We start from the raw sequence: 27,606 nt of genomic DNA, 5'->3' as shown, positions 1-27,606 counted from the left end.
CTGCCTTGCTAGGTTGGGGAAGTTCTCCTGGATAATCTCCTGAAGAGTGTTTGCCAACTCGGTTCCATTCTCCCCATCACTTTCAGGTACACCAATCAGATGTGGATTTAGTTTTTTCACATAGTCCCATATTTCTTGGAGGCTTTGTTCATTTCTTTATACTCTTTTTTTCTTTAAACTTCTCTTCTCGCTTCATTTCATTCATCTGGTCTTCAATCACTGGTACCCTTTCTTCCAGTTGATTGAATTGGCTACCGAAGCTTGTGCATGCATCACGTAGTTCTCGTGCCATGGTTTTCAGCACTATCAGGTCATTTAAGGTCTTTTCTACACTAGTTATTCTAGTTAGCCATTCATCTAATCTTTTTTCAAGGTTTTCAGCTTCTTTGCAATGGGTTCGAGCATCCTCCTTTAGATCAGAGAAGTATGATCATCTGAAGCCTTCTTCTTTCAACTTGTCAAAGTCATTCTCCATTCAGATTTATTCCGTTGATGGCAAGGAGCTGCATTCCTTTGGAGGAGAAGAGGTGCTCTGATTTGCAGATTTTTCACCTTTTCTGCTGTGTTTTCTCCCCATCTTTGTGGTTTTATCTACCTTTGGTCTTTGGTGATGGTGACGCACAGATGGAGTTTTGGTGTGGATATCCTTTCTGTTTGTTAGTTTTCCTTCTAACAGTCAGGACCCTCCGCTGCAGGTCTGTTGGAGTTTGCTGGAGGCCCACTCCAGACCGTGTTTGCCTGCGTATCACCAGCAGAGGCTCCAGAACAGCAAATATTGCAGAACAGCAAATGTTGCTGCTTGATTGTTCCTCTGGAAGCTTCATCTCAGAGGGGCACACGGCCATGTGAAGTGTCAGTCAGCCCCTACTGTGAGGTGCCTCCCAGTTAGGCTACTCGGGGGTCAGGGACCCACTTGAAGAGGCAGTCTGTCTGTTCTCAAATCTCAAACTCCTTGCTGGGAGAACCACTGCTCTCTTCAAAGCTGTCAGACAGGGACATTTAAGTCTGCAGAAGTTTCTGTTGCCTTTTGTTTAGCTGTACCCTGTCCCCAGAGGTGGAGTCAACAGAGGCAGGCAGTCTCCCTTGAGCTGTGGTGGACTCCACCCAGTTGGAGCTTCCCAGCAACTTTGTTTACCTACTCAAGCCTCAGCAATGGCGGGCACCCCTCCCCCAGCCTCACTGCCGACTTACAGTTCCATCTCAGACCGCTGTGCTGGCAAGGAGTGAGGCTGCGTGGGCGTGGGACCCTCTGAGCCAGGCATGGCATATAATATCCTGGTGTGCCCTTTGCTAAGATCATTGGAAAAGCGCAGGGTAGGAGTGACCTGATTTTCCAGGTGCTATCTGTCACAGCTTCCCTTGGCTAGGAAAGGGAATTCCCTGACCCCTTTCACTTTGCAGGTGAGGCGGTGCCTTCTCCTGCTTCAGCTCACGCTGTGTGAGCTGCACCCCCTGTCCTGCATCCACTGTCCGACCAGCACCAGTGAGATGAACCCGGTACCTCAGCTGGAAATGCAGAAATCACCTGTCTTCTGCGTCACTTACGCTGGGAGCTATAGACTGGAGCTGTTCCTATTCAGCCATCTTGGAACCTCTGACTCTTTATTTTTTATTTTTATTCCCATGTCTTCAAGTTCACATTTTTTGCAGTATATAATGTGTTATCAATAGCATGAACTATAGTTTTCATGTCAGATATTGTATTTATCTTCTCTATAAGTTTTATTAGATCTTATGTTCATGTTTTTCTCTACTTTGTTGAACATTTGGAATAGTAATAAGAACAATAATAGCTGTTTAATATATTTGTTTGCTAATTCTATCATCTGTGTCATTTTTTAGTTTGTTTATAGTGAGCTTTTTTTGCCTCCGTGTTATACAGGTCTTGTTTTTCTCCTTTTTGCCTATTTGTTAACTTTAGATTGGATGTTAGACATTTTAAATTTTATGTTTTGGGGTGCTAATTTTTTTGGATTCTTTAAATAGCATTGGGATTTTTTTTTTCTGGGTTGTAGTTAAATTGCTTAGAATTAGTTCCATCCTTTCAAGGCTTACTTTAAAGTTTTGTTGGAATAGTTCTAGAGCAGCATTTGGTTTAGGCCTAATTTTGCTTCACTATTAAAACAATACCCATGTAAGGACTGTACTTAGTGTACCTGTGTTAGGTTATCCCACTCTAGCTAGTAGGAATATAAACTATTCTCAGCCATATCTGAGTTTCAGGGATGGCTCTAGGTTGTTTCCTTAGCTGCATAGGAAAACCAGTACTCAGCCGAAAAGTCAGATGGAGAGACTCTTTGGCAGATTCCTGGAATTCTCTCTTTGCAACTCTCTCCTCTCTGGTAATTTCCCCTACAAATTCCACTCACATTGGCCTTCCCAAACTCTAAATTCTGTCTCCTCAACCTAGCAAGACCAATGCATTTTGTTTGGTCCCCTTTCTTTACAATACAATTTGAAAATTCTCTCCAAGCAGTAAGCTGAAACAATCATAATGCTTACTTTGTTTATTTCAGTTATCTCAGGAATCTCTTTCCTGAATTGTCTATTGTCCAGTGTCTGATGAACATTGTTTCATATGTTTTTTCAGGTTTTCTAATTGTCTTTTTTGGGCTAGGGTGGGGGACTTGTCCACATACTCTATCATATTCAAAAGCAAAGCTAGGGCAGATTAAATTTAAGACACAAATTTCAATTAGGCTTTGGGTATATGAGTCTGCATTTCAGAAAAAAGATCTAAGTGGGAGACATAAATCTGTAAATATTCAGTATATTAACAGTAAATAAAGCTATGCAAGTGGATAAAATGAGAGACAGAGAGAGAGAAGAAAGAGAAAGAAAGAGAGAATAAAAGAAGATAAGATATGAGATAACATCCTGATCAAAGCTATCATTTCGAGATTAAGAAGCACCCAATTCAGTAGTGGCCAGAGAAGAAGCAAGAAACTTGAAGAAAAGCATGTAGTTATAAGAACCAAGAGAAGAGAGTACGTTATACAGTGTAAAGGTGATATCTCTTGCAGAAAATTCCTACCTTCTTAATCTATCACATTTATCTAAATGTTTCTCTTTTGAATTCTCCAAACATCCTAGAATGTTGCAACTATAAAATTCATAAAAGTAATCTCTGATTTTCTTCCCTGTCTTGTCTTCCTCAATAGTCTAAAAGGTCATGGGATGCATCTTCCTTATATTATTATATTATAGGCACTCAGAAAATGGTTGTGAAATAGATGACTCTTAGGGACTTCACCATCAAAACAAGGTGGCCCACCCTAGTTACCTGTGGGCAACCTGCCTGCTTCAGACTTCAGTCTCCTTTTAATTCCTACCATGACTTCTCAATTTGTACAAATGGGCTTCTGTCTGGTTAATGAGTTGCATTACATCGCTACACTGTGCTGGGGTACTTCCTTAAATTTTGGCCCATTTAGATAGGGGATGGTAATCAGCTTAATTTTTGCCTAACTGAACTTGGTTTGTTATCCCAGCTATTAACTGAGATCCTTTTGGTTGAATCCACCTGCTTCCCAGGTGCTGCCTCCTACCTACTTTGAACACCTCCGTATATATTAGCTCTGCCCCAGAGACTCCTGACCCATTTGAACCTGGTGATACCCATGAACTCCATTTCAGAATGACTTTACATGATAAAAAGAAATACATAAGATTACAAAATAACTAATTATATTAAAGCAAGCTGTTGACCAGGTGCGGGGGCTCACACCTGTAATCCCAGCACTTTGGGAGGCTGAGGCAGGTAGATCACGAAGTCAGGAGTTTGAGACCAGCCTGGCCAATATTGTGAAACCCCGTCTCTACTAAAAATACAAAAAGTAGCCAGGCATGGTGGCACACACCTGTAGTACCAGCTACTCGAGAGGCTGCGGTGGGAAAATCGCTTGAACCAGGAAGGCAGAGGTTGCAGTTAGCCAATATCGAGTGATTACACTCCAACCTGGGTGACAGAGTGAGACTCTGTCCCCAAAAAAGAAAAAAGAAAAAAAAAACCCAAGGTATCAAAATATTAAGGGAGCAAATTTTTGAAGCAGCTATATGCTTCCTTATTAATACATTTAACAAAATCCAGCAATGGTTTCATAACTATAGAAATTTTGGAGTAGTTATGAATGTAACCACTATATTTAGATATCTGCAACAACCTTGATGTAATATGAAAAGATCTGTGATTTCTATTGGTGACAAATTGGTGATTCAGATTGCTATAAACTTAAAGATACCAAGATGAAGACCCTTGTATATACTCTATGGTCATAAAAAGAAGAAAAAACATTTATGTGTTTTGAAATGTGAAGCTAATTAGGGTGTATTATTAAGCAAAAAAGAAAAGTAAGGCTGGGCATGGGGGCTTTCCCCTGTAATCTCAGTGCTTTGGGAGGCTGAGGTGGGAGGATCTCTTGAGGCCAGGTGTTAGAGACCAGCCTGGGCAGTGTAGGTGAGATCATTGTCTCTGCAAATACCTTAAAAATTAGCTGGGTGTGGCAGCATGTGACTGGAGTCCTAGCTACTTGAGTGACTGTGGACAAAGGATGGCTTGAACCCAGGAGTTTGAGGTTGAAGTGGGCTATGATTGCGCCACAGCTCTCCAAATTGGAGTAACACAGCGAGAGTCTGCTTCAAAAAAAAAAAAAAAAAAAAAAAAAAAGCAGATCATAGACAGCAGTATCTATAAATACCCAATTTCTTTAAAAGCATATTTATATGTATGTAAAGCATATACACACACACACACACACACACATATTCTGTATCTAGAGAAAAATCTGTATGAAGGTATACCACAATATCAGCAAAATTATTTTAGTAATGCCTGAATGAGGAGAAAGAAATTTGATCAAGGGAGGATTTCATTATGCCATGCTTCTGTGTGTATGTGCAAGTACTACTTTTGTAATCAGAAAAATGGGTAAATATCAGAAATAAGATATAAAATAAAAGTGATTAATAGAAAAGATCTTAATTGTTATGGTTAAATATTTCCCCCCCCTTTTTTTTCTTTGAAACAACTTTTTTTTTTCAGCTTTCAAGCCAAGATGATTCTCCTACCTCTCCAGCCACTACCTTCTTGGTAAAAACCCACTCCTCAAAACATGACAGTGGTACTCAGAAGAAAATGCCTAATGTTCCTCTATAAGGTCTTGCATGATCTGGTTCCAGCTCTCATCATGTTGCTCATTCCTCTCTCCCACTCTCATGCTCTGGCCACATCAGCTGTTTCTCAGATCCTTGAAAGGATATTAACAATGTTTGGTCTCATAATCTTCATCCACATTGCTGCCTTTAGAGCTCTCTTGACTCTTTCCTTCCTCTGATATCAGCTTAAACAATTTCTCTTCAGTAACATTTTACCTCCTCCTCTAATTTCCTAATCTAAATATTGAATCCATCTTTTTTCTTACCTTCACAAACTGTATTACACTTTATATTTGTTTAGCTATTTATATAATTATTTTGACTTTGTATCTGTCTCCCTTTCTTGCAGCTAAACGCCCTCAGGACCTAGCATGTAGCAGATGCTTAACAAGTATGGTTAACTGAATGTGCAACTGAATGCTTTACGAAGGAGTGGACCAGAAGCCTGCCGACTCATGTGTTAGCTCCTGAAGGAAGCTTTCCCTGATTTAAAAGAGTTCCTTATAGGTCTATCCTCTTTTCTCTTTCGATATTTTGTTTAGAACTATTTGTTTTGTGTATGCCCTGTCTCCTATTAAAATGTAGACTTGATGAGAGTGAGGATCTTGCCTATTTTCTTCACTGACAGATCCTTCTTTCCTAGTGAAGCAGGAGAATAAGGTCTGGAGGCAGGGAACCTAAAGCCAATTCACATTGCCTTCGTAGAACTGAATCAAAAGGAAAATCCCACCTCCCCACACCCAGGTAACAGAAGGACCAGAGCCTACTCCCTTTGCAACACCCCTCCCCACCCAATTTTTTCCACAGTGTGGGGGATGAAAAATGGAAAGTGCCTCTGATTGGTCATCTCCTATGACCAATCAGACTGGTTGCAGGCCAAGTCTTTATTTGCATAGGGTGTAACATTGGAAATTCACTTCAGCCTCTGATTGGTCACTTCCCACAACCAATCAGACTGGTCATGAGCCAAGCCTTCATTTACGTGGGGTGTAACCAGTGCAACCAATGGGAAACCTCTAGAGGGTACTTAAACTCCAGAAGATTTGCAGCTGAGGTTCTTGAGCCACTTGCTTGAGCCAGTTTCCTCTCTGTGGAGTGTACTTTCGCTTCAATAAGTCTACGTTTTTGTTGCTTCTTTCATTACTTTGTTCTTCTGTTGCTTAGTTTGTGCCTTTGTTCAAAACGCCAAGAACTTTGACTTGTAGTCAGATTGGTAGTCAAGACCCTCCACCAGTAACACTAGCACAGTGCCTGGCACATAGGAGGAGTTTAATATAATGTTTTTTGAATAAATGATCAAATGAATAAATGAATAATCCATCATTTATAATCACAGATGACCTGGACTGAATGGGAAATGAACCTCAACATAGACGAGTGTTGAGAATAAATAGCTTTCTTCATTTTGTTTGGCTTAAATCACTTCTATAGCTCTTCTGTGCACATAAACATTTGAAACAGATTTCATGCAAGCTTCCCTGTGGAGTTTTCCTCCCTATTTCAGAATATTTGCAGATGTACATTAGTAATTCAGTAGTCCTTAGTAGTATCACTTTTATGTTTTCAGGGTCTGAGGTGCATTTCAGGAGGCAGAAATGGATCTCAGGTGCATATGGCTTTGAACATATTATTCCACTTCGATTATAGTATTATTACTTAGACATAGTCTTGATATTTGCCCTTGAGCATCATTTGCTAAAAATGACTGTTAGGTTTTCCTACATCATCCATGAAGCACCCCCAAACCCCATCCAGCCCAGCTAGCCTCTCTTCTACAGGAAGGGAGTCAGACATTCTTGGCCAACAAGATGAGTACTACACTAATGCCTTCCCAGTCTGGCCCCTAGAGAATTTAGTACTGTTCTTAACCAGAGTGACCTGTATGCTTAAGTTGGTAAGGACATCTTCTGAATGTTCAGTCATCTAAATTTGATTGAAAATCTAGTATTACTATGATAAAACGTCTCTTACTATGATCTTGGGTAAGAAAGAGCTGTAATTTTTTGCAGAGAAGTTGAAATGCAATGTAGTGTGGGTCCCTTGGAGAATGATAGAGAGAGGGAGTTAAGGATTTCTCCATTTGCTAGATACACATATCCAAATAAACACCAGCCAGATCTTATAACCGCCTAGTGCTCAAGGAGTAGGAGCCTCAGAAATACCAGTAGGAGGGAGCTTAACTCCTCTAGCACTATAACCGTAACCTGCCCCCTGGATTTCTTTCTTCATGACATCGGTAAACAAACCCAGGTTACATTAAAATTTTTTTAATATGGTAAAATACACATAAAATAAATGTATCACCTTAACCACTTTTAAGTGTATGGTTCAGTAGTGTTAAGTGCATTAGATTGTCGTGCAACCCAACTCATCTCCAGAACTCTTTTCATCTTGCAAAATTGAAACTCTGTATCCGTTAAACAACTCCCCATTTCCCCTCCTCTCAGCCCCTGGCAACCATCATTCTATTTCCTGTCTCTCTGAATTTGACTACTCTGGGTACCTCCTAAAAGAGGAATCATACAGTATGTGTCCTTTTCTGACTGGCTTATTTCTCTCAGCATAATATCTTCAAGGCTCATCCATATCGTAGCATACGTCAAAATGTGTTTCCTTTCCAAGGCTGAGTAATGTGCCCTTGGGTGATATACCACATTTTGTTTGCCTATGCATCGGTTGATAGACACTTGGGTTTCTTCCACCTTTTGGCTATTGTATATAATGTATTATGAACCTAGGTGTACAAATATTTATTTGATACTCTGCTATCCACTATTTTGGGTATATGCCCAGAAGTGAAATTACTAGATCTTATGGTAATTATAATTTTAATCTTTGAGGAACCACCATAGTGTTTTCCACAGCAGCTGTACCACTTCCACCAACAGTAGACAAGTGTTCTAATTTCTCCACATCCTCCAGAACACTATTTTCTGTTTTTTTTTTATCATAGCCATCCTAATGAGTACAAGGTAGTATCTTATTATAGTTTTAATTTGCATTGCCCTAATGATTAGAGATGTTCCAAGGCTACATTAAGAAAGTAATTATATTATATATTTCATCTGGTGACCATGTGGGCTGTGAAAACACATTTTTAGAAACAGGTACACTAGTTCTAAAAGTGCTATAGCTGCTCCACAATATTGTGGGCATGGGGATAATACATAGATGACTAACAGTATACATATTCTTTTAAAGAACATGTATAAAATAAAAGCTCTTTGTCATTAAGAAATTTATGATGTTATTTTGGAGTAAAAAAACAAATATAAAACACTTTCAGAATTCCTGAATTGTATGCTAATGATGATATAAGTTTAGAAAAGGGGAAGATGAGTATGGGCTTGAAAATGTAGGGGTGGATTCATGCATGACGGCAGAGTTGGAAGACAGTCTAAGTCAGAGTAACTGCATGAATGAAGGTACAGAGATAAAACAGAGCTTTGCTCATTTGGGAGCCATGAGATAACTTACCACTAGCTAGGAGAAAGTGTGTTAGTCATTCTGCCCAGCTGTTTATTGGGACATATTACTTACATGTAGGACTATGCTAGATGCTGGCAGAAATACAAAGATGCAGACAAACAACTTTTCTTCATAATACATGCTATGTTGTGGATAGGGCAAGCCACGACTAACTGCATTAAGAGTCAGAATAGCTCAGAGCTTGCCAAAGGGCACAGGCCTTGGAGTTTCCCTGACCAGTTCCATCACTCTTGTGGGGTGACCTCAGGGAAGATAGTACTTCACTTCTCTAAGCCTTGGTTTCCTCATCTGCCTGCACAGTTGTGATTAATCTCAACTGGTCTGGATTGATCATGCACTTATGCAGGGAGCTTCTGACCCTTGGCCAATGCTATAGTACTTATTAACTGAAGACAGACGCTATTCTGTATAGGTCCGAGAGTTGTTCTGGAGCAGGATGTATCAGTTTGTCATCATTGTTTAGAAATAACTGGATTTATGATTTGCATCTGATTTCATAGAGGTTGGGAGCGGGGGGTGATGTTTCAACAGTTGAGGCTGGTCACATAGCTGAGATGTGCCTAGTGCCCAGGTTATGGTGAGAGATTCCTTACCAAGAACAGACTTTGGACTTCCAGATGCTGGTGATGGTTTGAGACCCAGAGACTAAGTGAAGCTGGTATGAACCCACCCAGTGGAAAGAGGACAAGGAAATCTGTGCCTAATATTTTGGGACCCTTTTGAATGCATGTCCTTCTCCTGCCATTGCCATACGTATCTCTTGCCTGATGATGATAAACAGAACCTCGAGTGCTTCCCGCAATCAGACCCTTATGATGATTAATGTATAATTAATGGACTGAAAAATAGTAATAATGATAATCCCCACATTATATGGTTGTATTGAGAATGAAATAAAATGATCTAGGGCCAGTTCTTGGATTTATGTCTGGCATGTTGTAGGTGGTTAATGACTGACTGTTATAATATTTACCAAATAATGTGTTTGGGATAAAACACTTTTTAAACATTCAGAGGCAAAAACCAATCCTACAAATTATAGTGGTAATGGGAAATTTCATAGAAAGGGTGAAATTTCATGCTGACTTTGGTTAATGTGTAGAATTTATGTGCAGAAAGAAGTGTAGAGGCACATGGACAGAGAAAACAGGAGCGAAGTGCAGCATCAGGAAATACAATGGCATTTTTAAGAGACCAATGAGGATATAAGCTTGGCCAGAAAGAAAATATTATTAGGAGTTGAATCCCCAAAGGTACATGGGGATCTTTTCTGATATGGTTTACTGCAGCAAAAATTGGAGAAAATCCCAAATTCGCATCCCCAAAGAGAGTAGATGAATGATCTGTGATAGTCACACAAAACACTATAACGCGACACTCAGTAAATGAACTAGGATGACGTGCAGCAGCACAGAGAAGTCCTAACGTAATACTGAGATAAATAACTAAAATACAAATATATGTCTTTAAGCAATAGATAGGTCAGAAAAAACTATGCTAAAGGAGAGGGAAGGAAAATGCACACCATATTTAGGATGGTAGTTACCTTGGGAAAAGGTTAGCAGATAGAAGGGATGGGGACCACACAGCTAGATGTGACTTATTGCCAAAGTTTGAGCTTCCGTATTGACTGTTAGGTCCACAGGTGCTTGTTACATTATTAAAACACACACATACATACATGCATAATTAATGGAGGAGAGACATGTAGAAACCATCAATAAGTGTGCCATGAGCCAAGGGTTAAGATTAATACAGTTCTGTGATCTTGAGGTCCTTCAGAGAAAAAAAATACAAACAAAAGCAAAAGCAGGCCAGATGCAGTGCTCATGTCTGTAGTCCCAGGACTTTGGGAGGCCGAGACAGGAGCTCAAGACTAGCCTGCACACCAGAGTGAAACCCCTGTCTCTACAAACAGATTTAAAAGTTAGCTAAGTGTCGTTGTGCAGTAGTAACAGTAGTCCCAGCTCTTCAGGAGGCAGAGGCAGGAGGCGAGCTTGCACACAGTGAGCTATGGTTATGCCACCGCACTCCAGCCTGGGCAACAGAGTGAGAACCTGTCTGAGAGGAAAAAAAAAGCAAAAGCACATGAATGTTTTGTTAACCCACAAGATCCAAAATATTTGTACTTTGTAAACTTTAAACTTAATATTTGAAAAAAATATTTATATACTTTAACATGTTTAATATTTGAGAAAAATGGAATTTATCTCTGCAGCAGATCATAATCCTCCCCAAACCTTCAATATGCTACCCTTTATTTTACATTTCCCTTCAGCTAGGCCCATGAAATTCAATTGGAAGATGTGAGTTTATTGCTGAACCAAAGTGCGAAATAAACTATCATGTTAAACTACTGAGATTTAAGAGTTGGATTTGTTACCCCAGCATTAAGTAGCCTGTCCTGACTAATGCATCTACATTATGAACACCTTATGCATTTCAAATTCCAAACTTAAAAAACAGATGTTATTCACATCACATAAAGAACTTACAACTTCGTCAACAGAGTTAATGATAAAATAATCTTCTTTAATGCATCGAGAGAAAAGAACACTAGAACTGAAGTAATTCTGACAAGTTAATTCTTTGCATGGTGGTCTTAGGTGAATTACTGACCCTGTTATGTTTCCATTTCTTTATATATAAAATGGAATAATACTAAAAGTTTTTATTTTTTTACAGTGTGGCTGTGAATATTGAGTGAGATGAGGTGTATGAAAGCTTTAAAAGATACGGCCTTCTTTTCAGGATCTTATTTTTCTTTAGAGAAACTACTTCCTTGAGAATCAACACGCCAAATAAAATTAAATTGTTATATCCTCCAATAGTTAAAGGTAAATGATAAATTATTAACTGTTAATGAACAGAAACATATTGATTTGATATATAACAGATTAACAAATATTTTTAATATAATGAATATATGTAAGTGAATTTCTCAACATGACCACTAGATGGAAGCATTCTCCCAAAAATTGTGCAATTTTCTTCAGTTTGTCTTACTAATGCAGATACACTACCTCTCCAATGGGATAGCTTGAAGACACGTTTACACTTAGGAATAAATACATAATAGCATATCCCTGGATCACAATAATGTAATGCATGATTTTTACAAAGTGATTTCATCATTCTTTTCTTTGTTTTATTTTCTGTTGCAAACACTTTAAAGATACACAATAACAAAATAGAGTAATGGAAAAGACATAATGGAAACCTATAAATGGTCTACCAAACACACTAGAGAGAATCACCTCCCAGTTTCTAACATTTTTTTCAACCACAAAAGTGTGGTTTACTTGTTATCCTTGGGCTTGGAATTTCTTGAGATCCTGTTTCCCAGGTGTTACCTTCTTGGTTAGGTCTTCCACTTCCCCTTTATCCTAAGGGCAGAGAAGACCATCTCCTCCGTGATTCTTCCCTGTATCTCTGCACCCTTTGTGCACATCTCCATTACAGCACTAGCCCATTGTCCAATAGTTCATTTATGCATCTGTCTCCCAATCTCTCTGGGAACTTCTGAGTACAGGGAATGGGGTCTTTAGCCTGGCAGAGGTGCCTGATACATACAGGGAACCAATAGTGGTTTGCTGAATGAACCTTAAACTTACCTGAATATGTATAAACACCGCTAGCCATTGGACTAAAATATTGTCTGACCGGTCCAAAACGTATCAACAAAACTGTCTTCTTCATCCTTTCAACACCTTTCCAATGTTGCCCACACCCACCCACATGCAAGTGTTAAAATAATGTTTAAAGACAAAGTTTTAAACTTCCTGAGTTAATTACATTGTTTTCGTGAATGTGGAAAACCTTTTTAAGTTTAAAATAATTATGCTAATTTTATGACAATAATGTAATATAAAATATGTAGACAATCTTATTTAAGAATTTTCTAGAACCTATTTTATGGTTAAAAACTAATGACATAAGCAAAACCAAATATTGTGAGTTATGGAAATTGAAAAGTATCTGAAAAGTGCATGAAATATACCGCCGCCTTGATTATATGTGTGTGTATATATATACACATATATCTATATATGTATATATATTTTTTCTTTTTTTTTGAGACAGAGTCTCGCTCTTGCTCTGTCGCCCAGACTGGAGTGCAATCGTGCGATCTTGGCTCACTGCAATCTCCACCTCCCAGGTTCAAGCAATTCTCCTGCCTCAGCCTCCTGAGTAGCTGGGACTACAGGCGTCCACTACCATGCCAGGCTATTTTTTTGTATTTTTAGTACAGATGGTGTTTCACCGTGTTAGCCAGGATAGTCTTGATCTCCTGACCTCATGATCTGCCTGCCTTGGCCTCCCAAAGTGCTGAGATTACAGGCATGAGCCATGGGGTCCAGCCCTTGATGATACTTTTAAGAACGTCTTATAAAGTTAGAATTTTCACCTACTTCGCAAGAAGTAGTTTTCTGTTCTTCTAGCCAATTTTAAAACGCAAACTAATCTAGGCTTGTTACGATGCTAAGTCCTGTGAGCTATCTTGATTTCATCTGTATACAACATCTGAGGGTTTTTACGAAGATTTATCTAATATCAGTAATTACTATGAAATTATATTTAAAAGCTACCTATTTGGGAATGTAAATTTGTTTGCCATGTGGAAAGCATATGGGGCTTTCCCAAAGAACTTGAAACAGAGCTACCATTTGACCCACAATTCCATTATTAAATATATATTCAAATGAATATAAATCATTCTAGCATAAAGACACATGCACCCTTATATTCATCCCCATGATGTCACAATAGCAAAGACATGGGATCAAGTTAGGTGCCCATCAATGGTGGATTAGATAAAAGAAAATGTGGTACATATACATCATGGAGTACTATACAGCCATAAAAAGAATGAAATCATATCCTTTGCAGCAACATAGATGGAGCCAGAGGTCATAATTCTAAGCAAATTAATGCAGGAACGCAACACCAAGTACCTCATGTTCTCACTTAGAAGTGGGAGGTAAACACTGAGCAACCATGTACATAAACATGGGAACAGTAGACACTGCAAACTACTGGGGGTCGGGGGGAGGGCATGGGTCAAAAACCACCTGTTGGGTACTGTGCTCACTACATGAGTGCAATATACCCATATAACAAACTGCACATGTAGCCCCATATTTAAAGTAAAAGTTGAGGATAAGGAAAAATCTCCTACACCACAGATTCTGTTTTACTACATGTAAAATACATAGATTGTATATGGTAAATGGTCTTCACTAGACTAAGAATATAAATTCCATCCTTACCTGAGCGTATATGAATAAGAAATTGATTATTAGTATTTTTCAGACTGACATAAAAATCCCAATTTTGAATGAATAAGCAGGCATTTTAGCTTAGGTTACAATTACAGTGTTTATTGGATTTTCTTTACTCCCAGTAAGTCTTAGTCTCTTACAGAAGCATTTTCATATTGTGGTGGTAGCAAGGAAGTAATAAAAACACTAACGTTTATAGTACTTCCCAGTCTGTAAAAAGCTCTGTTACGGACTATATTTCATTTGATTGATACAACAGTCTCCAAGATAGGCAAGGCAAATACCATTTCCTTTTTCTATTTATGAAAAAGAACTAGAAACTTACAGATTTAAGTGACTTGCTTAATAACACACAATTAATCATGTGACAGAACTTCGTTGGCAGCCCTGGACTTCTGACCCCCAATCCCACATGTTCTTGTATTCTCCAAGATGTACTCACAAGGACCCAGAAGCTGAAGATTTAGTCTCATCTCTGTCATTTAAGTGCCTTATAAACATTAACAGCCAGATAGTTCAAATTTCGGTTTTTCTTGTTTAAAAAATGAAGGTTTTAATATCTGTCCCTTCTATTCGACAAGATAGCTGTGAAGTACTTTGTGAGCTACCAAAGTGGTCTATTGAAAATATATGTGTGTAATATAATTGATTCTGTAGACCTGTGAAGCCAGGAACATTGACATTGGTAGAGAGGGGAGTTTTTTAGATTACAGCAGTCTTAGCTTGCATTATAGGTTGATGAAATCATGGGAACTGAAATAAATTATCAATTGTAGCCACACTGTGGCACTACTTACTCACGTAAGATTTTTCATTTCAAATTTTCTCCATAAATTGAGCTTTATAAAATGGAATATCATATTATGCCTGAGGAATTCTTTGTTTACTTATGTATCTCTAAGTATTTTAGTTATTTACTACAAAGTTTCATAAAGATTAACATAGTAGTTCCAAACAATTGAAAAGTCAAAAATTATCATCTTGATATTCTGATATCAAATTCAGAAAACATTGTAGCTTCTTGCTTTGATTGTGTTAGAGTGTGCGTGCACATGTATGCCCAAAGCTACTGAGTAATAAAAGTACAAACTTAAGACTTTAGCAAACTGCTTGAATAATATTCCCTTTAAACCTGGTATTACAACCAGCTGATGTGGTTCCCAGAGGTGCACTGCCCCAGTCATATGCTATAATGAGTTGTCAAACGCATGACTTACCAGGAACAGAAACAAAATGATAGGCTTAACTGAGGAGAGATGGACTCAAGCAACAAATAAAACTTACTGAGGGCCTATTGTATTCAAATTACTGGGATACATTACATTCGCATGTGATCCAAAAAATCCTGTAAATGAGAGGCTGCTTAGAAGTAGTTCAAGTTTTCTTTCTTTCTTTTTTGTAGAGATGGGACTCGGGGTGGGTCTTGCTATGTTTCTCAGGCTGCCAGGCTGATTCCAATGGAGACTCTTAATTAATTACGTGGAAGAACAGACAATGGCACTGAGAACGTCTAAAACATTCTAGATAGGAAGACACACAGGTTTGGAGACTGACTTCCTTGGGAAATCTAATCTAGAGATACCCTGGTGGGATGGAGAGGATGAAGCAGTCCACCATGTCCCTCTTTACCTTGCCAAGTTAAGGGAAGGATGGAGAAGGATCATGTGGGTTTATCTGGCTCTGAAACAACCCACAGACGCCTGTGAGACCCAGTTGCTCACATCCTACACATTTATTGAGCGTCTACCTTTTCAGACACAGACCATCAGAAAAATTACCTGCTTGTAGTTCTAATCTCAAGGAATACACGCTCTTGAGTGAAAATAGACACAGGCACAAATAACCATCATGCACATCTGACCATGGAAAGTTCCTTAGGGAACATAATAAATACCTATTGAGTCTGAAATTATTTCATCAAATGCTTGAGCACATGGTATAAATGTAAACTTATAAATTAAAAATCCTATTATATATTTACTATTTGCTGGATATCATAAGTTCTTTATACTAACAATTGTAATTTTCACAAAACTTCTAAAGGTAGATATTTTCATCCCAATTTTACAACTTAGAAAAGTAATATTGACTGAGCTGTCACAAACTGAGGTCTGTCTGATTTTAAAACTCATGCTTTGAAAAATACAATTTCAGGCTGGGTGTGGTGGCTCACGCCTGTAATCCCTGCACTTTGAGAGGCTGAGGCGGGTGGATCACCTGAGGTCAGGAGTTCAAGACCAGCCTGGCCAACATGGTGAAACCCCATCTCTACTAAAAATAGAAAAAATTAGCCAGACGTGATGACATGCGCCTGTAATCTCAGCTACTCAGGAGGCTGAGGCAGGAGAATCGCTTGAACCTGGGAGGTGGAGGTTGCAGTGGGCTGAGATGGTGCCACTGCACTCCAACCTGAGCAACAAGAGTGAAACTCTGTCACAAAAAAAAAAAAGAGAGAAGAAAAATAGAATTTCAGATATTCTGACTTCAACTGCAGTGCTCTGTTCATGACCCAAAGGACAGAAGGATCACTGTGTACAATTAATTACTTCTGACTCCAGTGGTAGGAGAAAGGGACACAGATGTGGAAAGTACATTCTGGAGTGAAGGAACAATGGCACAATGAACATAGTTCTTCAGGCTTCCTTCTAATTGTCAGTGTTGTTTATTGAATAGAATATGATTGACCCAGGCCTCATATGTTGGGCTACACCCCGTCATTCATTCATTCCCTAAGTATTTGTAATTGCATAATATATTTTCAATGGCTCTATGCTTGGGGTAGAACCAAGGCATCCACACAACATGATCCTCAGCGCCCAGCAACAAAATCAGCAGGGCTTTATTAAGGTGACAAAAGATTTGATGCATGAGACAAACTTCAGCAGAATTGATTCACCAATCAAAGAGATGCTCCTCTAATGATTTCTATCAAACTCTGAATCACACCCAGTGGCCTAAAGCCATCACATGACTGGGCTACTTCTTTCACCTCATTTCCTACCATGTTGTTCCTAGGTATGTTCTCCTCCAGCCACACAATGAGGAAGCCTAGAAAGTCCTCTCTTGCATGAGGACGTTTGCACTCGACTTTCTCTCTGCCTAGAGTTCTCCTCACTCAGATACCTGCTTGGCTAGTCCTCCGACTCCCTTCAAGTCTCTGTTCAGACAGCATTCATCAGGGAGTGTGACCTTCCTATGTAAAAGAACAACCACACCACTCCAGCCTGCTCCCTCAGCCTGCTTGGTTTTTCTCCATAGCCCTCATCAGTATCTCACATAATGTACTCTATATTCATGTATTTGTTTGATGTCAGAAGGTTCTGAGATGACAAGGAGTTTGCTTGCCTTGTCCATTTTAGCAATCATGGTGCTCAGAACAATAAATATTTGTGGATGGAATAAATGTTATTCTTTTGCTAATAGTGTGGAATGTATGTGTGTTTTTTCCAAGTCTCCATTAAAAGTTCATGGGGTATTCAGTTAAACGAATAAATTTTAAGCACTTTGTGTTCATGCTAGACACCATAATAGGTGACGGCACAACAGCAGTGATCAAGACTGAGTCCCTTCAAGGACTTCAGGTAACTATAATCAATAGGTAATTACAAGACAGAAGAATAAGAGGATTCATTCCCAAGGTGCTCTGCGAGACCGTTGATGGGCACCTCGCCCAGGTCTAAACAATCAGAATAGACAGCTAAGAGAAGCTGCCATCAAAGCAGAGATATGAAGGACAAGTAACAATTAACCGTTAACTTAAAAATCACACAGTCTATACATTTGGGAAGGAGACTTTTTTTAATAAAGGGTTACTGCCAGCAAGTTGTCCATCCTGAGAGGCTGGGAAGCATAGCTTCTGGTGGAAGCAGTTAGCAGGCACTTTGTGGGAGGAAAAGGTGGAACGGGGATTTATGCTGATGGGTTTGCTAAGTATACATACTCAACAGGTTATAGGAGGAGCTATAAATGAAGCGGGTCCTAATACATGCGTACTGAAATAAACATGCATTTGCATGCAACCCATGTTCATTTTGAAGTGGAGACAGCATTTAAATGTATTACACTTAGGCTTATACATTGAAAGGTGAAGCAGGAACATGAAGACACTCAAGTGGACAGCCTTTGTAAATTGGCCAGACTAGTCCACAATCGGTGTTCTTCTTATCAGGATAAAGTTATTAAAATTAATGTCTTTTCCAATCAAAGCTGCAGGTATGGCTTGTAGAAGAGGGAGGTCAGTTAATCAGTGTCTGGTAGTGGTGAAATGCAATGGCTTCAGTGTTGCTCATCTCAAGGCCAGTGCTTATTTAGATATAGAAAAGAAGAAGAAAAAAAACCTCATGGAAACTAGAACATAGCTTATTCTTTCTTTCTTTATTTTTTAATATTTTTTGAGACAGAGTGTTGCTCTGTCACCTAGGCTGGAGTGCAGTGGCACAATCTCGGCTCACTGCAACCTTCCCCTCCTGCGTTCAAGCGATTCTCCTTCCCTAGCCTCTCAAGCAGCTGAGATTACAGGTGCATACTCCCACACTTGGCTAATTTTTGTATTTTTAGTGGAGACAGGGTTTCACCATGTGGGCCAGGCTGGTCTTGAACTCCTGACCTCTGGTGATTTGCACGCCTCGGCCTCCCAAAATGCTGGGATTACAGGCATGAGACACTGCACCCAGCCCATAGTTTATTCTCTAAGTATAGGGGTGCATCACTTAACCATTTTCTGTTGTGGCCTTTGGTCCTGTTTATAATTTGGTAAATTATTGCTACAAGAGTCGATTCTGTCTGTCTTATGATCTCTGTTTTAACATTAATGCTGGTCAGTTGTGTCTAAACTGCAAGAGGGTGGGAGTGTAATGAGGTGTGTCTGACCTCCCATCCCATCATGGCCTGGAACTCAGTCTTTTATGGTTTCTCTGAAGTGCACTTGGCCAAGAGGAGGTCCATTTAGTCAATCGGGGGGCTTAAGATACTATTAGTTCTCATAACTAAGAAAAAAGAGAATAATATTGCAAGCACGTGTAAAGACAAGTAGTTCTAAACTGAAATCTTGTGAAAAATATAATATTCTTAATTATATTGCCACTTTTTATTAAATATGATAATTATATTTTTAGTAACTCATTTTAATAGATAGTAGGAGCAAATTTTATCTTAGATCATCATCATCTGTCACTGACCATTGAAGAGGCCATTGAACTTGGTGGGCACAAGTACTCCAGTTGCTGAGGACTGTGGCTCTGACCACTAAATTTCATCAACCCTAAGATGCTATCATCTGTAAGGTGTGCTAATGTTTGCTAACTTGCACCAAGGAAAAAAACTGCAAATAAATGCTTTTTCAAATAACATTCACTTTTACACTTACAAAAGATATTTAAAAAACTTATTTAAACATAAACTTTTATTACATATTACTCTTGTACAGAGAAAAATGTAAGTGAAATAATTGCTTAAGGCATTCCTAAAACCTCTTCACCTTTACAGTTCATTTTTACAATTTTTTTTGATCTCAAAATCATTAAGATCCATATCCCCATCAAGACTTCACTATTGTCAGTAAGATTTTCTTTCAAGCTGCTGTGGAAAGTATTGGTGATGAAGCTTTCTTGATCCGACCAGGAAGTCCCAAAAGAAGGTTTTTAGATGTCAATCAGGAAGGATACACATTCCTCAAATGGCCCTTAAGTGATTTATCAGCTGAAGCACCAAGGGGCTGCAGTTATTCAGTCATATTGCAAGGAACAACAACCGTGTTTGTGGGTAGATAGTTAATAATAGCTGGATCATGATTGCAACTTGGCTGACGGTAATGCATGAGAAAGCACATGTTGGTAATATACCAATTTTAGGAATCCTCAAATTTGAAAAAGTGTGCCTTAAAAATGATGAACTATGGAAAGTAAAACAGCAACAACAACAGTTTATCAGCCTATTCCAGATAGAATATTGCTTATAGCTATATAATTTATTCTACATGCCAAGGAATATGATTTCTTCTCTTTCAAACTTTGATGCCAGGAAGGTGGTCCTGCATTGTAGACTTGCATTTTACAGTCATTAGAAAGATAAGTTCAAAAAGTGCTATCAGCTGACATATTCCAGGATTTAACATATGATTGATACTGTTTTAAGTGCTGTTCAAATATTAACTAATATCATTTTCACAACTACTAGGAGAGGTGTATATGATTATTCTCATTTTACAGATGTAGAAACTGATGAATAGAAAATAAGTTGCCCAATATTACCATACTAGTAAGTGGCAGAACTTGGATTTAATCTGAGGGAATCTGGTTCCTGAGTCTGCACTCTGGTGTAAATATGTTATAAATGCAAAAAATTAACATTTACAAATCTATTTATATGCGAGATATTATGCACAACATCTGATCTGGCTTTTAGTCCTAAGTCTAGCTTAACATCTGACTCCTATTCTGTCCCTGGATTTGAGTTTAATTCCTTGGTAAGAAAACAACTTCCTGTGAATAATATAATCTGGGAACCAGTGTTGAGGTTTCTCAGCTTCCGCACTATTGACATTTTGGGTTGAATAATTCTTGTTGTGGGGGCTGTCCTGTGCATTGTAGGAGGTTCAGCAGCATCCTTGGTCTCCACCCACTAGATGCCAGGAGCACTCCAAGCTGTGACGATGGAGCAATCTGAAGACATTGCCAGGTAACACTTTAGGGAGCAGAATCACCTCTGGTGGAGAACCCCTAAGTCACAAGTACAGAGTATTTTTCATGGGTCTGTTAATTGATGGGGGATTTCTTACACATGTTGTATATGATTCTGACTTTGCAATGACTAAGCAGAAGAGAAGGGTTTATATAATCTATATAAGTATGTGTTGGTATAGATTTCACCAGTGAGGAAAGGGGAAGAGGGGAATTATGATTCATGCTAACAGATGGGGAAATAAACAGAGGAATTGCTAACATTTTCCTGCTGGACTTCTGCAGTATTTGAATATATGAATTTTTAAATATTGGAGTTCAAAAAAGAGTTTCATAAAATTGTGATTTCTTTTTAAATATTTAATCAATTTATTAATTTATTATAGATATTTTTGAATATCTCCTTTGTACATAAATATGCAAGTTTTCAGAATCTAGAAATAAATAAAATATAATCCCAGCCATCAAAGAAGCTGAACTCTAGAATGACAAAGCATAACCTTGTAGCACTGAGCTATTTTTCTAGTGAGTCTACAGAGTCCTACTTTTCATATCACAATGTCACTGTCCAAAGACATACAAAATTAGATAATGTTTGAAAAAGCAAAAGAAAAAATACGGTTAGGTGAAAGAAATAGGATCTAGTGTTTGGAGTAGGAACAAGATCTAGTGTTAATTACAGGGTAACTATAGTTAACAATAATTTATTATATATTTCAAAATAACTGAAAACATGAAATCAAAATGCTCCTAACACCAAGAAATGATAAATGCTTGAGGTGGCGGATATCCCATTTACCCTGATTTGACCATTATACATTGTATGCTTGTATCAAGATATTCTTACATGTGCCACATAAATACATGCAACTATTATGTAGCCGTAATAATTAAACATTAAAAAATAATTTATTGTGAAAGGCTATTAACTCAAGGCATCTGAAAACTTCTTGCATATCCCTATCATAGAAATGGCATTTGTTTGAGTTCGGTGCTAGGAATATGGGGGTTGTTTTTGCTTTTTCAAATGAAAGTCTGACTTCTAACTTGGTTACCATGACAAAAGGAAAAAATTCATCAAATTTCATTCTTGTCAGTGGAAATAGACAATAATTCTTGGTAATTTAATTACATGTCCCTTTAAAGAGCTCTAAATACATTACAATAAGAGAATTAAATAAAGACAAGTAGATTCATTATCATCTTTATGATAGACTCATGAAAGAATATATATTGCTTAACTGATTGACAAAATAGTGCTTAACAAAAGTAGCATATACTAGAACCTTTCTAGTATGTTTCATTTTTAATCTTTTATTTCTACATGTTTAAAATAACCTAAGGTAAGGAACGAAAGTAAGATACCATTAGAAGGGACATTATGATGGACCTTTCTAATGGGAAGGTACCCCGTTGTTAACAGTTAAACACTTAGCCTCTGGAGTCAGAATCTGTAGGTTCAAACTGTGAGTCCATTTCTTAAAAGATAAGACGTCTCGGGCAAATTGCTTAATCTTTATTCATTTCTGATATCCGGATAATAATAAATACCTACCACCATAGTGCCTTTGTGAGAATGAAGTAAGAAAATTATGTACAGCTTAAAATATACTGTTTCTGGCATATAATTACGTGTACACAAATAAAAGTTATTACCATGACTGACAAATTGATATCTTCAGCCTTAAATGAGTTGGAAACAGAGTAGATTTCACACCAAATATCTAGTAATTTATTCCACCCATCATCTTCTGACCTGCCTAAATCAGGGCTTCTTCCCCCTCCTCAACCATGAAGTTTCTACTAAAAATGTTAAATTGTTCACTTTTTTCCGGTATCTTTTCTAGAGTTTTCTCTTGGACTTTTAAGTATGCTTCGTGGTCTGGCCCTATCTTACCCTTTTATCATTATTTAAGCCTACACTTCAACAAATATTCTCTGTTCTAGGCAGTCCTATTTCCTTATTATTTTAAAAACAAATACAATGTACACATTTCTTCTTCCAAGACTTTCCTTTTCTTAAATGATCTTCCTTCTTTCTATCTATTCACATATTCAATTTGTACGTTTATTTCGAGTCTCACTTTTTCCTGAAGATTCCATCTCCAGTTTTTTTTTAATTTTTTTTTTTTTTTTTTTCTGAGACAGGGTCTTGCTGTATCACCCAGGCTGGAGTGCAATGGCACAATCTTGGCTCATTGCAGCCTCCGCCTCCTGGATTCAAGCAGTTCTCCCACCTCAGCCTCCCGAGTAGCTGGGATTACAGGCATGTGTCACCATACCTGGCTAATTTTTGTATTTTTAGTATAGATGGAGTTTCACCATATTGGCCAGGCTGGTCTCGAACTCCTGACCTCAAGTGATTCACCTACCTCGGTCTCCCAAAGTGCTGGGATTACAGGTGTGAGTCACTGTGCTCTGCCCTTAAATTTTTTTATTGATACATTACAATTGTACATGTTAATGAGATACATGTACAATTATATATGTACATGTAATATTTGATTACAGTGTACATGTAATATTTTGATAAAGCAAATATTTTGTAATGATGAAATCAGGAAAACTGGGATATCCATCATCTCCAACATTTACTACTTCTTTGTGTTGGGACATTTCCAATCTTCTCTTCTACATATTGTTAAACATATGATAATTTATTGTTTAGGCTCACCTTAACTGTGCTATCACATACTATAACTTATTCTTTCTATTTATCTCTATGTTTATGCCCATTAACCATCCTCTCTTCACCCTCCCTGTTTTCCCAGCCTCTGGCAACTATTGTTTTATCCTCTACCTCCATGAGATCCACTTTTTTAGCTCCCACATATGAGTGAGAACATGCAGTATTTGTCTTCCTGTGCCTGGTTTATTTCATTTAACATAATGTCCTCCAGTTTCATTCATGTTTCTGCAGATTACAGGATTTTATTCTTTTTTATGGCTGAATAGTATTCCATTGTATACATACCACATTTTCTGTATCCATTCATTTGTTGATGGACACTTAGATTGGATCCATATCTTTACTATTGTGAATAGTATTGCAACAAACAGGAGGGTTCAGATATTCCTGTGATACACAAATTTCCTTTCCTTTGGACAAATACCCAGTAGAGGGATGGCTGGATCGTATGATAATTCCATTTTTAGTTTTCTGAGAAACTTCTATATTATTCTCCACAGTGGCTGCATTAAATTGCATTTCTGCAACAGTGTAAAGGAGTTCCCTTTTCTTTGCATCCTCACCATCATTTGCTATTTTTTGTATTTATGATATCTTACTAGTTTTAATTCACATTTCCCTGATGATTAGCAATGTTGAGAATTTTTTATATACCAGTTGACCATTTGTATGTCTTCTTTTGAGAACTGTCTACTCATATCCTTTGCCCACTTTTTAATGGCATTATCATTATTATTTTTACTATTGAATTGTTTGATGTCTTTGTATATTTTACATATCAGCCTCTTGTCAGATGAATCATTTACAAATATATTTTTTCCCATCCTGCAAGTTGTCTCTTCATTCTGTTGATTGTTTCTTTTGCTTTGAAGAAGATATTTAGTTAAGTAGAGTCCCATTTGTCATTTTTTTTTTTTTTGGTTCTTGTGCCCATGAAGTGGTAGTCATAAAATCTTTGCCTAGATAATGTCCTGTAGCATTTCCCCTATTTTATTCTTGTAGTTTTATAGTTTTGGCCCTTACATTTAAGTCTTTAGTCCATTGAGAGTTGGTTTTTGTGTATGATGAAAGACAGCAGTCTAGTTTCATTCTTCTGCATATGGATAGTTTTCCCCTTATCATTTATTGAAGAGAGTATCCTTTACCCAACGTATGTTCTTGGTACTTTTGTCAAACACCAGCTAAGTGTAAATACGTGGATTCATTTCTGGTTTCTCTATTCTGCACCATTAATTTATGTGTCTATTTTTATACCAATACCATATTGTCTTGGTTTCTATAACTTTGTGGCATATTTTGGAGTCAGAGAGTCTGATACCATGAGCTTTGTTCTTTTTGCTCAGAATTGCTTTGACTATTTGGCATCTTTTGTGATTCCATACAAATTTTAGGTCTTTAAAAAATTTCTAGGAATAATGTCATTGATTTTTTTATACCATTTTCCTTGAATATGTAGGTTGCTTTTAGTAACGTAGTCATTTTAACAATATTTTCTCTGATCCATGAGCATGAGATGGTTTTCCATTTGTGCCTTCTTCAATTTCTTTCATCAGTGTTTTGTAGTTTTCATTGTAGAGATCTTACACCTTCTGAGCTAAATTTATTCCCAGGCATTTTATTTATTTATTTTTATAGCTATTGTAAATGGAATTGTTTTCTTGATTTATTTTTTTCAGCTAGCTTGTTATTGGTGTATAGATACACCACTGGTTTTTATATATTGACTTCATATGCTACAATGTTACTGAATTTGTTTAACAGTTCTACGAGTGTTTTGGTGGCGCCTTTAGGCTTTTCTGTATATAAGATCATATCATCTGCAAAGAGGGACAAATTGACTTTCTCTCTTTCAGTTTGGATTTTTAAAATTTCTTTCTCTTGCCTGATTGTTCTGGCTAGGACTTCCACTATTACGTTGAGTAAGAGTAGTGAAAGTGGTCATCTTTGCCTTGTTCCAGTTCTTAGAGGAGAATTTTATTACTGATTCAAGCTCATTACTCATTACTGGTCTGTTCAAGTTTTATATTTCCTCTGGTTCAATCTTAGTAGTTTGTATATGTTTAGGAATTTATGCATTTTCTATAGGTTTCTCAATTTGTTAGTGTGTAGTTGTTTATAATAACCTTTATTAATCCTTTTATTTCTGTAGTATCAGTTGCAATGTCTCCTTTTTCATTGTTGATTTTATTTATTTGGGCCTTCTCTTCTTTTCTTGGTTAGTCTAGCTAGCAGTTTATCAATTTTGTTTACTTTTTCTAAAAACCAACTATTTGTTTTATTGATTTTTTGAATTGTTTTAAAGTCTCTATTTTGTTTGTTTCTGGTATAATCTTTATTACTTATTCCTTCTACTACTTTTGTGTTTGCTTTGTTCTTGCTTTTCTAGTTCCTTAAGGTGCATCAAGTTTGAAATTGAATTTGAAATCTTTTCAATCTACTTTTTAAAGCAGATATTTATTGTCATAAACTTTCCTCTTAGCACTATTTTTGTTGTGTCCTACAGGTTTTGATATATTGTTTTCACTTATATTTGTTTCAAGAAACTTTTTGATTTTATTCTTAATTTGTTCATTGATCCAACTGTCATTCTGGAGCATTTTGTTTGATTTCTGTGTATTTGTACAGTTAGTTTCCAAAGTTCCTCTCATTATTGATTTCTACTTTTATTCCATTGTTGCCTAAGAAGATACTTGACATGACCTTGAGTTTTAAAAATGTGTAGACACTTGTTTTGTGGCCTATTTTATGGTCTATTTTGGAGAATGTTCTGTGTTGATGAGAAGAATGTATAGTATATAGCTGTTGAATGAAATGTTCTGTAAATATCTGTTAGGTCCATTTGGTCTATAGTACAGATTAAGTGCAATGTTCCTTTGTTAATTTTCTATATAGATTATCTGTCCAATGTGGAAAGTGGGATGTTAAATTTCTCAACCGTTATTTTATTGGGGTCTACCTCTTTCATTAACTCTAGTAATGTTTGCTTTATATATCCGGGTACTTCAGTGCTGGGTGTGTATGTATTTATAGTTGTTATATCTTCTTGCTGAATTGCTTCATTTATTATTATATAATGATCCTCTTTGTCTCTTTTATATTTTTTGACTTAAAGTCTGTTTTGTTTGGTATAAACATACACACTCCTGCGTGCTTTTGGTTTCTGTTTGTGTGGAATATCTTTTCCATTATTTCACATTTAGTCTATGTGTCTTTCCAGGGGAATTGAGTTTCTTGAAGGTAGTATATATTGTGTCTTGTATTTTTAATCCATTCAGCTAGTATATATGTATTTTAATTGCAGAATTTAAACCATTTACAGTCAAGGTTATTATTGTAAGTGAAGACTTACTCCTGTCGTTTTGTTAATTTTTTTCTGATTGCTTTGTGTATCCTTTGTTTCTTTTCTCTTTTTATTGTTCACCTTTATACTTTGGTGGGTTTTTTGATAGGGATAACTTTGACTTCTTTTTCTCAGTATTTTTCCTACCAGTGAGTTTTATGCTTTTGTGTGTTTTTATGATGGCAGATATTATCCTTTTGCTTCCAGGTGTAGAACTCCCCTAAGCAATTCTTGTAGGTCCAGTCTCTTGGTAATTAATTCTTTCAGTTTTTTCTTGTCTGGGAAAGATTTCACATTTCTTTCATTTTTGAAGGATAGCTTTGCTGGGTATAGTATTCCTGTTATGACTTTTTTTCTTCTTTCTACACTTTGAATATGTCATCTTCTTATCTCCTGGTCTGCAGTGTTTCAGTTGAGAAACCAGTTTTTGTCTGATGAGAATTTTCTTATATGTGACTTGATGCTTTTATATTGTTGTTTTAAAAGGTATCTTTGTCTTTGAATTTTGACTATTTGACTATAATGTTCCTTGGAGGAGATCTTTTTGGGTTTAACCTATTTGGGAATCTTTGAACTTCCTATACCTGGACATCTATATCTTTTGGGACATTTGAGAAGCATTCAGCTATTGTTTTTCAGACAGGTGTTCTATTCCATTTCTCAGCTCTTCTTCTTCTGGAAGTCCCTAAATTTGAATGTTTGGTTGCTTTTTGATGAACAATATGTCATACAGGCTTTCCTCATTATTTTCTTATTCTTTTTTCTCTTGTCTGACTGGGATATTTCAAAATATATTTTTTCAAGTTCAAATTTGCTTTCTTCTGCTTAACCTAGACTACTGTTGAAGCTCTCAATTGTATTTACTATTTCATTCATTGAATTATTCAGTTCCAAGATTTTGTTTATTTCTAAAAAATGATATCCGTGCCTTCATTAAATTTCTAATCCAGATCATAAATTGTTTTCCTGATTTTT

This window comes from Colobus angolensis, unplaced genomic scaffold (assembly GCF_000951035.1).
Source record: "Colobus angolensis palliatus isolate OR3802 unplaced genomic scaffold, Cang.pa_1.0 Scaffold81, whole genome shotgun sequence".
NCBI classification, from domain to species: Eukaryota; Metazoa; Chordata; class Mammalia; order Primates; family Cercopithecidae; genus Colobus; species Colobus angolensis.
The sequence above is the reverse complement of the archived record's forward strand: the minus strand, read 5'-3'. Positions refer to the sequence as shown.